The following is an 11671-nucleotide window of genomic DNA, read 5'->3' as shown; positions in this document are numbered from 1 at the left end:
CCGATTCTCATTTCGAAGCATCGGATCATAAAAACCCACCGATTTTCTGTCACTTAGGACAGTAGACCCCTTCTGTCGCAAAGATGAATCTCCATTTGTTTTTGCTCCTGTTACATACTTTCCTTACCGTGTCGTGAGTCAGCAAGTCCTCCCATCGGCGTTCCGTTACGGGGTGGGCAGTGATCATAAATTTTCCGCTCATCTGTGTATGTCCATGGACATTATTGGTCCTTAATGCTTTCAAACAATGTAAAGACATTCCGCTATTTGACAACACATTCTGTTCGTTTCTGAATCGTCTAAAGCCAAAGAAAATACACATCTCAAAGCGCTGTCTTGGTAATACATTTGTGGAGGTGACTTGACAATGCCTCTGGTCTGACCTGCGAATGGATAATTACTGATACATTCCGCTATTTGACAACACATTCTGTTCGTTTCTGAATCGTCTAAAGCCAAAGAAAATACACATCTCAAAGCGCTGTCTTGGTAATACATTTGTGGAGGTGACTTGACAATGCCTCTGGTCTGACCTGCGAATGGATAATTACTGATGACTGTGCCTCGTTATTACTCTTCTAGAGTGTTTTTCTATTGAACAGTAACGACTGGAGGGGTGTCATAGGTTGAAACTCAATGCAGGAACAAAACAAATTCATCTTCAATAGCATCAAGATGTCTGTATGTCTTAACGTTAACATTCAATATGGATCAGCTTCACCAATATGCTGTCATCCCACTATAAATGTTTTATATGTATATAATATCCGTCAGTCCCTGTGCATTTATATCATCTCGCCGACCAGGTGTGGCCGAACGGTTCTAGGCGCTTCAGTTTGGAACCGCGCGACCGCTACGGTCGCATGTTCGAATCCTGCCTCGGGCATGGATGTTTGTGATGTCCTTAGGTTAGTTAGGTTTAAGTAGTTCTAAGTTCTAGGGGATTGATGACCTCAGATGTTGTCCGTTTGTGCTCAGAGCCATTTGAACCATTTCTTTGTATCAACTTTTGGCAATGTAATTCCATGCTCTAAGATGTATAGCAGCATCGTACACATCTGCTATTTCGGCGTCTTCACAACACTGTGAAAGAGGTGTTCCTTCAAAAAGTGAAAATTACCCGTAGGCCGCTAGGACTGTGGGATGGGTGCTCATCAGCTAATAAGTAACATTTTCAATGCTCTGTAGTGCTTCACCAACTGCATGAGTGCGAGCATTATCCTGAAGCAAGACCGCAACTTTGAAAGTTCCACTTTTCTTTTCGGTTTGAGTCAGGCATAAGTTTACTGTAGCTGTCACTGTTCACCGTTCGACCCTCGCTATTGTAATGAACCAGCACTGGTCCTTTCATATCCGAAGGCATTGTTAAGACATACGCCCCTGCGGAAGCTTGGTATTTGAAATTTTTGCTGGTGACTAAGATGAATATCTGAACAGCATACCTTCCATTTGGCTGGTTCATAGTAATGGACCCACGTCCACAACGGTTTCTGTGAGACTGTTAAATATTGTCGTTCGTCTTTGAAATGTTTTGCCAACAGTCTTGCCGCAGTGGTAACACCGGTTCCCGCCAGATCACCGAAGTTAAGCGCTGTTGGGCTGGGCTAGCACTTGGATGGGTGACCGTTCAGTCTGCTGAGTTGCTGTTGGCAAGCGGGGTGCACTCAGCCCTTTAGAGACAAACTGAGGAGCTACTTGACTGAGAAGTAGCCGCTTCGGTCACGAAAACTGAGAACGGCTGGGAGAGCGGTATGCTGACCACATGCCCCTCCGTGTCAGCATCCATGACGCCCCTGTGCTGAGAGGATGACATGGCGCCCCGTCGGTATCATTGGGCCTCCAAGGCCTGTTCGGACGGAGTTTTAAAATGCGACATGTGCAAAAGATCCTATTTCTGTTTGTCATTTGACGTCGTAAATGAGTACCAACTTTGTGACAATTCAGAGATACACAGACAAATGCAAATCCTGAAGCGAGGCTAAAGCTCAACTCATACGCAACATCACTGATTCTGGCACAACGAGTACCACAAATCATTTTCTCAGCCGAATAAGATTCCTTAAAGCTGTGAAGGAATGTAAAATAACAGACAAAATACGAAAAGGAGATATTCCAAAGGAGTTGAATATTTGGAGTGTGAATGAAAAGCTGGACAAAACCAAAAATAAATGGAATGAACATCTACAATGAATGGATCCAGAGAGGCTACAACATGAGATAAAGAACTTTAAACCAAAAGGGAGAAAAGGACCTGGAAGACCGAGAAAAATGTGGTCGACAGTTCAATCCCGCGTCCCGCCATCCTGATTTAGGTTTTCTGTGATTTCCCTAAATCTCTCCAGGCAAATGTCGGAATGGATCCTCTGGAAGGGCACGGCCGACTTCCTTTCCCGTCTTTCCCTGATACTATGAGACCGATGACCTCGCAGTTTGGTCTCTTCCCACAAACAAACCAACCCCAAAAATGTGGTAACCGTATTAGGCCACGTCTTTCCTAAGTACGGAAAGTGCCGGAGAAAAAGGTTTTCCATTTGATTTTTTTTTCTGCCCAATACGACACATACAGTAGAACAGTGTTATTCCTGTTTAAGGCCGAATGTGCAACCTGAACTTTTTTCCTTTGTTTCCTCCTACGTATATCTCACTAAGAGACGATTAAAGTAAAATGAGAGAGATTCGAGCTCACACAGAAGCTCAGTAAAAATTGTTCATCCCACAGACATTTCGTGACTGAATCAAGAATACAGGGAAGTAGTAGTGGTACACAAAGTACCGTCCGCCACACACCATAAGGCGCCTTGCAGAGTACACATATTGATGGAATTTAGACATGTAAAATTTTACCGTTATGGTTTTACTTGACACAGGTTGTCTCCACACACTATAAATCCAATCCTAGACAATCGCTCAGCAGAGGTCTGTTGACCTGGTAACTCGTGAACTTTCTCTGTGACTTTTCGTTACCACTTACAGCAGAAATCTCACTACACCATTGTGTTACGTTTCTCTTATCAAAAGTCATAGCTGTTGAATTATATTGGTTTCTTTTAGCTTCATTTTATTGGAAGTTATTTTTCGTGAGATATGTGTTGTTGGATCACAGCGTAGATACACTCACACGGATACCTCGATGTAGCTATAACTAGCTTCGTGATTTACCCGCCTCATTGACCCTCTTTGCTTTCTACAGCGCACTGCCGTATATGCGGGAGAGCAGGCTCATCTCCTGCTTAAGCCCGAACATGAGAGTTGAACTTTTTCCCTTCTCTTATATCGTCATGTACACTTTATTCTCACGAAGAACTGCTGTTGAAACCTATCATCTGCTAAAACAACTGTACTGTGGAGACTGTGTATCTCGTACGCGAGGTTCTGAGTGGTTCAAGCGTCTCCAAATTGACCTAGAAGACGCTGAAGACGACTCACGCACGAGACGCACTTCAACATCAACAACACACGAAAGTATCGAAAAAATAGGTAAGCTGATTCGATATAACCATCGGTTGAGTATCCGACCGATCGCGGAAACTCTAGGAATTTACAAAGTATACATGAGGAAATTTTGCGTAACCAATTTAACATGAAAAAAGTTCTCGAAAGTTTTCGCGATTGAACAAAAAGAAGTTTGTGAAAATGTTTGTACTCACATTTCGAATACCACTAAAAATGATCCTAATATCTTGGAAAGAACGATAAAATTTGAAGAATCTTTATACTCTACTTATGAATCAAACAGTAAGCGCAAATCCATGTACCGGAAGCCCCAAACTTTAGGTAGCGAAAAAAGCTCGAATGGGCATATCAGGATTAAAGCGATGACGATTGTTTTTTTCGATATTAACGGAACTTTTATGTTCTCTGGGCTCCTGAAGGTCGAGCAATTGATCGTTATTAGTATCTTGAGGTTACGGAATAACAGGTCATGGATTCGGCGTAAAGATAACGCACTGGCGAATACCGCAGTGTCTGTTAAACTGAACACCATCCCAGGTTTGGACGATCCATTTTATTCTTCGGACTTAGCGCCATGTGTATTATCTATTCCCAAGGGTCAAATCTGTATTAAAAGGAACAAGGCATCAGCGCGCTGAAGCATCGAAAGAAAAGGCAGTATGTGCTATCAGGCCCCCACAGTGGAACCTTTCCAGCACTACTATCATCAATGGACAATTTGTATGGAGTGTTGTAGGCATAGAGGAGGGGAGTATATTGACGGTGACAGCAACTAAGTACGTACGTTTCTGAATAAAATGTTTTACAGCAATAATCCCGTTATTTTATAGCTACACCTCATATATACGCTTTCACTGGACACACTTCATTGACATGTCCATGCCTAAGCGATCAATAATTTAGGGATATTCAGTAAGGTCTCAACTGTTTTGTTTAAGGCATACAGTTACAGTTACAGATTCTGTGGCAGAGAAACATAGTCGCTTCATAATTTTACCGCAGTATCCTCATGAGTAAAGTTATATGAAGAGGGTTTGTTTCCACTAGCCTCACAGGAACGTTACATCAGACTATGTCACGGTTAACTCCAACCAAGCAAATCATTATCCTTGTGATGCCTCAAGATTTCATGATCTGTCAAAATATTCTATATCAACTTGCTTAATACCTGCATTAGTGGATGTGAGTGTAAATTTAATATGATACAGGAATCTCACTTCAGCGATTTTTCCAAATTCGGCGCTATTATTTACCACAAACTTAGACAAGAATATTTAACCACTTTAAAGATAAATTCTATAAGTGCTTCACTTTCACCGAAAGTCGTCTCTTCGTTTTCCAGGAACCAAGATACGGGCAAGCAGGGCGGAAACAAGCGGTGCTGAGGTAAGTAGCAGCTTTGCGTCAAATAAGAGCTCGTAATTGCCCCATTAACTACCTTCTGAAAATATTTTACTTCTAATCGCTCCTTCGCAAATGTCTGGACAGCTCATAAATCACGCAGCTATCGTGCAAAATCTCCCCTGTGAAACGTTCAGTGACAGTCAGCAAACGGTGACCAGTTCTCTGTGTAATGTAGTATCGCGCGCTATCGGCAGTTTTAGGGAATGCAAAAGAGTTTGGGGCGTGGCACAGCACACGCCTATCTCTGCCACACAGTCGGTCTGTGATACCTGTTGCTCTAGCTGCCACTGCCGCTCTGCTTTCTCCAGCTCAGTCGTCTCAAAGGTCATTGTATCCTACCTGCTGTTATTTGTTAGGACAAAGTAAATGGTGGGCAGCTTTGTAGACGTAACTACTGTTGACAAATATCTGACTCGAATAAATCAGTTCCTGTAATACTGGTTGGCCTTACATAAGTAAGTATTGTCTTCGTAGAGTGGAAAATTATAGCAAGAGCATGTCACTGCTTGCAAGAATACTAGCATTAGTAACGACCTCATGATCTGGGTTAGAGACATTAAAAACAGTTAGCTAACATTTGTGGGACAAATATGTTAATTACATTTATTATTTAAGTTTATGGAGAAAACCTAAAAGTAGGATTTTATTAAAACTGAAGCCACAACTGAAGAAGTACACTTATTACTCGAAATGTATGATGAATAAAAATTTTGGACATCAAAAATGCCGCTTGCTTACTTGTATGTGATTTTGTGTTAAAAGCATGACTGAAATGGGTACAGGTAATGTATTGGCGTGGCAAGGCAGCGAAGCCACTCGGAGGTAGCCGAAAGGCACGCGTTAGGCTCACGCAGATTGGCGTGAGGTCTGGGACAAGGTAAAGTAATTATCCTATAAAGAAAAGAACGTAGTTCTTGGAATACTTAACTTTAATCCACAATTGGTGTACATCGCTCTTGACGGTACATGTTTTCCATTTCAATATACACTGGTAATGGCGCCTTGCTAGGTCGTAGCAAATGACGTAGCTGAAGGCTATGCTAACTATCGTCTCGGCAAATGAGAGCGTATTTGTCAGTGAACCATTGCTATGAACGTCGGCTGTACAACTGGGCCGAGTGCCAGGACGTCTCTCTAGACCTGCCGTGTGGTGGCGCTCGGTCTGCAATCACTGACAGTGGCGACACGCGGGTCCGACGTATACTAACGGACCGCGGCCGATTTAAAGGCTACCACCTAGCAAGTGTGGTGTTTGGCGGTGACACCACAGGTGACACCTCAGTCTTGCAGCAACGACCTTTATTTACATGACAATATGAGTTATTTTTTACTGGAAACCTGTACGCACCTCATAATTAATTTGAAATATACATCGTATTTTTGTGATGCTATCAGTTTTAATAAAATCCTACTTTTAGGTTTTCTCCATAAACTTAAATAATAAATGTAATTAACATATTTGTCCCACAAATGTTAGCTAACTGTTTTTAACTTTAGGTATGCTATGCTCGGTTACAGACAGGATCAATGGAGTAAAATAGCTAACTAGCACGCGTTCAACGGTAGCATGTGCCGTTCTCTGCGTCTCCAAGGATCTCAGTTTCTTCATTCCGTCACATCACCAGTTTCCAGCTTTCCGCTCTTTGTTCTCTGGGTGCGGGCTTTTTATTATATTGTGAAGCTACTTTTCCGCCCATCCCTTGTATCACAGTAAGATTTCAGGAATCATGCGTGATGCCTCCTTCTGATTCTGACGCCTGAATAGGAAGAACGTCTTTGTGCTCACTTCACTGAGCACATGTGCTTTGGCGGTGAGAGCAGTATAGAGCAATGGGTAACACAACAGCCAGAGGTGCTCCATGAGCTCAAACACAGCAGCAGAGAAGATTTTAATGTACGGGTGCTGCGACCCACTGCTAGGATTAAATGAGAGGTCATCGGGGCATACGTACTCTTAAAGCGAAGGGTGGGAAAATGTATTGATCATATTAGTCCTGGTGTTGTGGTAATTGGGGACATAATGTTGCGTGTGTGTGCTGACCACTCACCAGGCAATGTTTTTACTGTTCTGTACTTCTTTCCCATGAGCGTACACTCCGCCCCGATTTCATTTTTATGGATGAAAAAGTGAGACCGCATCTAACGGTGCAGGTGAGTAACACCTGGAACGAGAGGATATTATACGGCGAAAGTACTGGTCTGCCCATTACCGCTCAACTTGAGTCCCATCGATCAAGTGTTGGACGGACGTGTTGCGATGACGTACTGCAGCACGTCCGCATGGACCATAGACACCCAACAGTTGTCAACCGCGCTGGTGGAGGTATGGAACGAACGTGGCCGGCACGGGAACATTGCCGTCCGTGGTGTTTACGCACCGTATTGAGAACCGTACGTTGAATTAATGTGTCATTTTTGTTTCGTCTCGTTCCGTCTCCCAAACTTCACAAAAGCTCTTGTCGTGCTTGGCTTGCTCAGTCGGTGGAGCCCATGCACGCGAAAGGCAAAGGTCCCGACTTCGAGTCTCGGTCCGGCATACAGTTGTAATGTGTCAGGAAGTTTCACATCAGTGCGCACTCCGCTGCAGAGTGAAAATTTCATTCTGGAATGCTGAAAATGTCTTCTGCCATTAGGATTCAGACTAGTTATCTCGCGTTAAGTGTCTTCAAACTGGCGTATGTTGCGAGAACTGGTAAGAAAATCGCGTGTTTCGTAACACCACGGATGGTACACACATAGATGGACACATTTCCAGCTATACAAGACCAGATCAACAACACAATGTTCTAAATATAACAGACATTACTGCAACTATGGTAACGGGAACGACATATCCGGGCGTGCTACCGTAACTGCGGAAAGCCACCCAGGGAAATCGAGGAAGGGCTGGGGAAAGGTCCTGCTAGATATCATTCACCACGGTACCAAACTTCATTAAATTGTTATACAAATTTTTTGGTATATGGTAAGGATCGGCTTAAGGCCATCCAGTTATCTACATTCGGTTATTTAAAAAGATAAATTGAGAGAAGAATTCCAAGGGACCTTTGTTACTCAAGCATTCTATCTGAAATACATGCTAACCAAATGGATCATGAAAAAGATCTTCCGGTAGCGGCAATGTTCACAAGTGAAGTGAAACTAATAACACTCAAACTGAAGGAAAGATACTTCGCAAAACCAGCTACGGAACAGAAAAACCATTGTGAGTTCAACGTGAATGAAACGTGAATATAAAAATATCCTTACATGTAAGACTATCAAGACTGACACATGTGCAGGACACTTTCGTACACTTTAGTCCGCCTTATGCAGACAGTTATTCTGCTTGGAACTAACTGACACAGTTCTTGATTGTCCTCGTATTATCCAATTGGCGCGTTAGATCGTCAAAATCCATAGATAGTAGAAGGGCCCTGCCCATAATGTTCCAAACATTGTAGGGTGGGGAGAAATCTGGAAACCTTGCTGGCAAAAAGTGGGGTTTGCCAAGCACGGAGACATGCAGTAGAAGCTCTCGCTGTGTGCTGGCAGGCATAACCTCGTTGAAATATAAGCCCAGGATAGATCGCCAAGAAGGGCAATAAAACAGGGTATAGAAAATCGTCGACATACTTCCGTGATGAAAGTGTGCTGCGGGTGACTACCAAAGAGGCCCTGCTACGGAATAACGTGGCATCCCGGGGTCATCACTCCTGGTTGTGGGACACGCCAGTGAGGTTGGTATCCAACTGCTGTCTGGGGGCTCACCAAACACATCTAAACTCGTCATTGTGGATCAGTACGAAACACGACTCATCACTGATGACTGAGGAATCAATGAGGTTCGAGGCTGAGGAAGTGTCGTAAGATGGTCAGCGGTGGGATGCTAACCTAGCCGTCCACCACTAAAAGGCCCGACAACTCGGAGTGATGTCTGGGAGCCTTTCTTTTCACACCAGGACAGCTTTGGTTGTCATCCACAGCAATATTACAGCACAGCGGTACGTCGACGATATTCCACGCACCGTTTCGTTGCATTTAATGGTAAACCATCCTCTACTTACATTTCAGCAAGATAATGCCTGCCCGCACAGGGCGACAGTTTCTACTGCTTGTTTCCGTGCTTGGCAACCCTTGCGTTGGCCAGCAAGTCTGTCGGTTATCTTCCCAACTGAGAACATTTGGAGAGTTACGGGCAGGGCCCTGCAACTAGCTCGGGCTTTTGATGATTTACCGCACCCTCTCAACAGAATTTGGCACAATGTTCGTCAGGGGCAGGCAAAAGTTCTATCAATCGATGCCTAGTAGAATAACTGTCTGGCTAAATTTGTGAAGCTCTTTATCTTGAATAAACCATCGAATTTTTCTGAAATTGTAACCAACTGTTTGTCTAAACATGTACACCACATGTACCGAATTCCGCCCCATTCGTATAATTCCCTCGTGGGTCGTCGGTTTTTGTTTGTCTTAGAATATAATTACACAGAGTTTTTGAGTCTGAAATGTCATATGACAAACTTCGTTGTCCTAGTGATGGCCGTTCTCCTTCTGGCTTAAAATCGTCTGTCATTTGTAAATGGATACTGCTCACAAATAGTTTGCTCTCAGAAAAACCAGAAGCGGCGATGTACTGAAGCTCAAAATTGCGGTTTGGCACCTAAGGTATACTTCTTTTATATCGTACAGAAAGTGAAGTCTGGAAACAGTTCTGGTATGCAGCAGTTCTGATGAAGACTCATCTAGAAGACCCTGCCAAAGTTCTTAAAGAAAAACGATCTTTTTGCTTACAGAAACTAGAGAGATATAATTTAAGTATTCAGAATGAGATTTTCACTCCGCAGCGGAGTGTGCGCTGATGTGAAACTTCCTGGCAGATTAAAACTGTGTGCAGGACCGAGACTCGAACTCGGGACCTTTGCCTTTCCCGGGCAAGTGCTCTACCGACTGAGCTACCCAAGCACGACTCACGCCCCCTCCTCACAGCTTTACATCTGCAGTACCTCGTCTCTTACCTTCCAAACTTAACAGAAGCTCTCCTGCGAAACTTGCAGAACTAGCACTTCTGAAAGAAAGGATATTGTGGAGACATGGCTTAGCCACAGCCTGGGTGATGTTTCCACAATGAGATTTTCACTCTGCGCGAAGGCAAAGGTCCCGATTTTGAGTCTCGGTCCTGCACACAGTTTTAATCTGCCAGGAAGTTTCACATGAGCGCACACTCCGCTGCAGAGTGAAAATCTCTTTCTGGAAACATCCCCCGGGCTGTGGCTAAGCCATGTCTCCGCAATATCCTTTCTTTCAGGACGTTTGCAAGTTTGGCAGGTGATCTTCTGTTAAGTTTGGAAGGTAGGAGACGAGGTACTGGCAGAAGTAAAGCTAGGAGGACGGGGCGTGAGTCGTGCTTGGGTAGCTCAGTCGGTAGAGCATTTGCCCGTGAAAGGCAAAGGTCCCGAGTTATAGTCTCGGTCCTGCACACAGTTTTAATCTTCCAGGAAATTTCAATTTAAGTATTATTTCCATAATCGTGACGAAAATACTTACGGAAAGGTTACAGAAGTTGGTCGATGTTCTTCACTCATACCAATCGGGTTTCGGGAAAGGTACGTCATGTATAAGCCAAATCAGTACTCTACAAATAATCGAGGAATAGTTTTCAGTATTTAACGGAACTTCGTGGATTTTGATCATGCTTAAGAAATTGATTAATGAAACATTAGATGAAAAATATTGAAACAAGAGCTCTTGACATGGATTCACAAGTAAAACACGAATTTCTGCTACCTCTTGTCCTACATTAAACAGACTGCTTTACTAAGAAAATTTGGAGTCATTATCAGTTATAAAAATTTCCAGGCAACTGCGAATTAATATGGGACCAACATAAGTGAAGATGCTAAAACGCAGGAAATTAGTAATACCAGCAGATCGATGACAAGAGAAGATGGCAGATTATTAGCGCCGAATCAACAGTTCAACGAGCACGCTCTGACGTATGCAATCTATTTGTGAAGCTAGCCAACTTCAGTATCAAACAACCAATATTTAACAGAAACCTTCAAGTATTTGTGTTCTTCAAATATAACTCATCCGTGAAAGAGTTACGTAACCCACCTCTTTAAAGGAGTCCTGAAATAATGCTAATGTAGGGGGATCTACGTCTTCTATACTTAGTAACGTTTGCAAAATACTCACCTAGAGACCAACAGAAGAGCGAATTAAGAAGAGAATGTGGAGGCTCCTTTCAAATCCTTCACCTTGTCTCAGGGTAAGTGACGACTGATGGGGTCATTCAAGCTGTAGGAAACTAGGACGACCTCGGATTACGCGAAGGAGATCTGCGGGCCGGGTACTTGTGGCTGTAGCCGTTACTTCGCAAGACGCAAAAGATACGACTCTACAAGGCCTTTGGGGCTCTTCGAGGATAGCCTGTATTTAACTAGGAATTAAAGTATTCGGTTATCGACTGTCCAGTCGCGTTTATCTAGATCTTTAATATTTAAAATGAATTCTTTTTTCTTGATGAATTCGTAAAAGGAAGTAATACAAGCATGATTTATAGGGGGCAGCCAAATGTAAAAGGAGACAGAAGAAGAAAAGTAAGTAAAACGTTTATTATTTCGAAAGTAATCGCCGTAACTGTTAATATATATTTTTCTACTTTGAAATAAGATGGTCATTACCTTCACGAAACATGTTTGCGGTTGCGTACGAAAGAACGATTATTCCGGGGTGTCCAGGTCTCTGCCCGAAGGCAATTGACGGCCACGGTATCTTTCTTCAGAGCTCCAAAAGCTATGTAAATCGCAAGGAGAGGCATCAGGACCTTATGCAG

General features: G+C 43.2%; 1 pseudogene; it reads left to right on the top strand.

The window, feature by feature from the left end:
- Window positions 1–1533: 1533 nt before the first annotated feature.
- On the top strand, window positions 1534–1652 carry LOC126485465 (5S ribosomal RNA; annotated as a pseudogene).
- The last annotated feature ends 10019 nt before the right edge of the window (window positions 1653–11671 follow it).

Source organism: Schistocerca serialis, chromosome 6, assembly GCF_023864345.2.
Source record: "Schistocerca serialis cubense isolate TAMUIC-IGC-003099 chromosome 6, iqSchSeri2.2, whole genome shotgun sequence".
Taxonomy (NCBI): domain Eukaryota; kingdom Metazoa; phylum Arthropoda; class Insecta; order Orthoptera; family Acrididae; genus Schistocerca; species Schistocerca serialis.
This window is presented reverse-complemented; position numbering and strand designations above follow the sequence as displayed.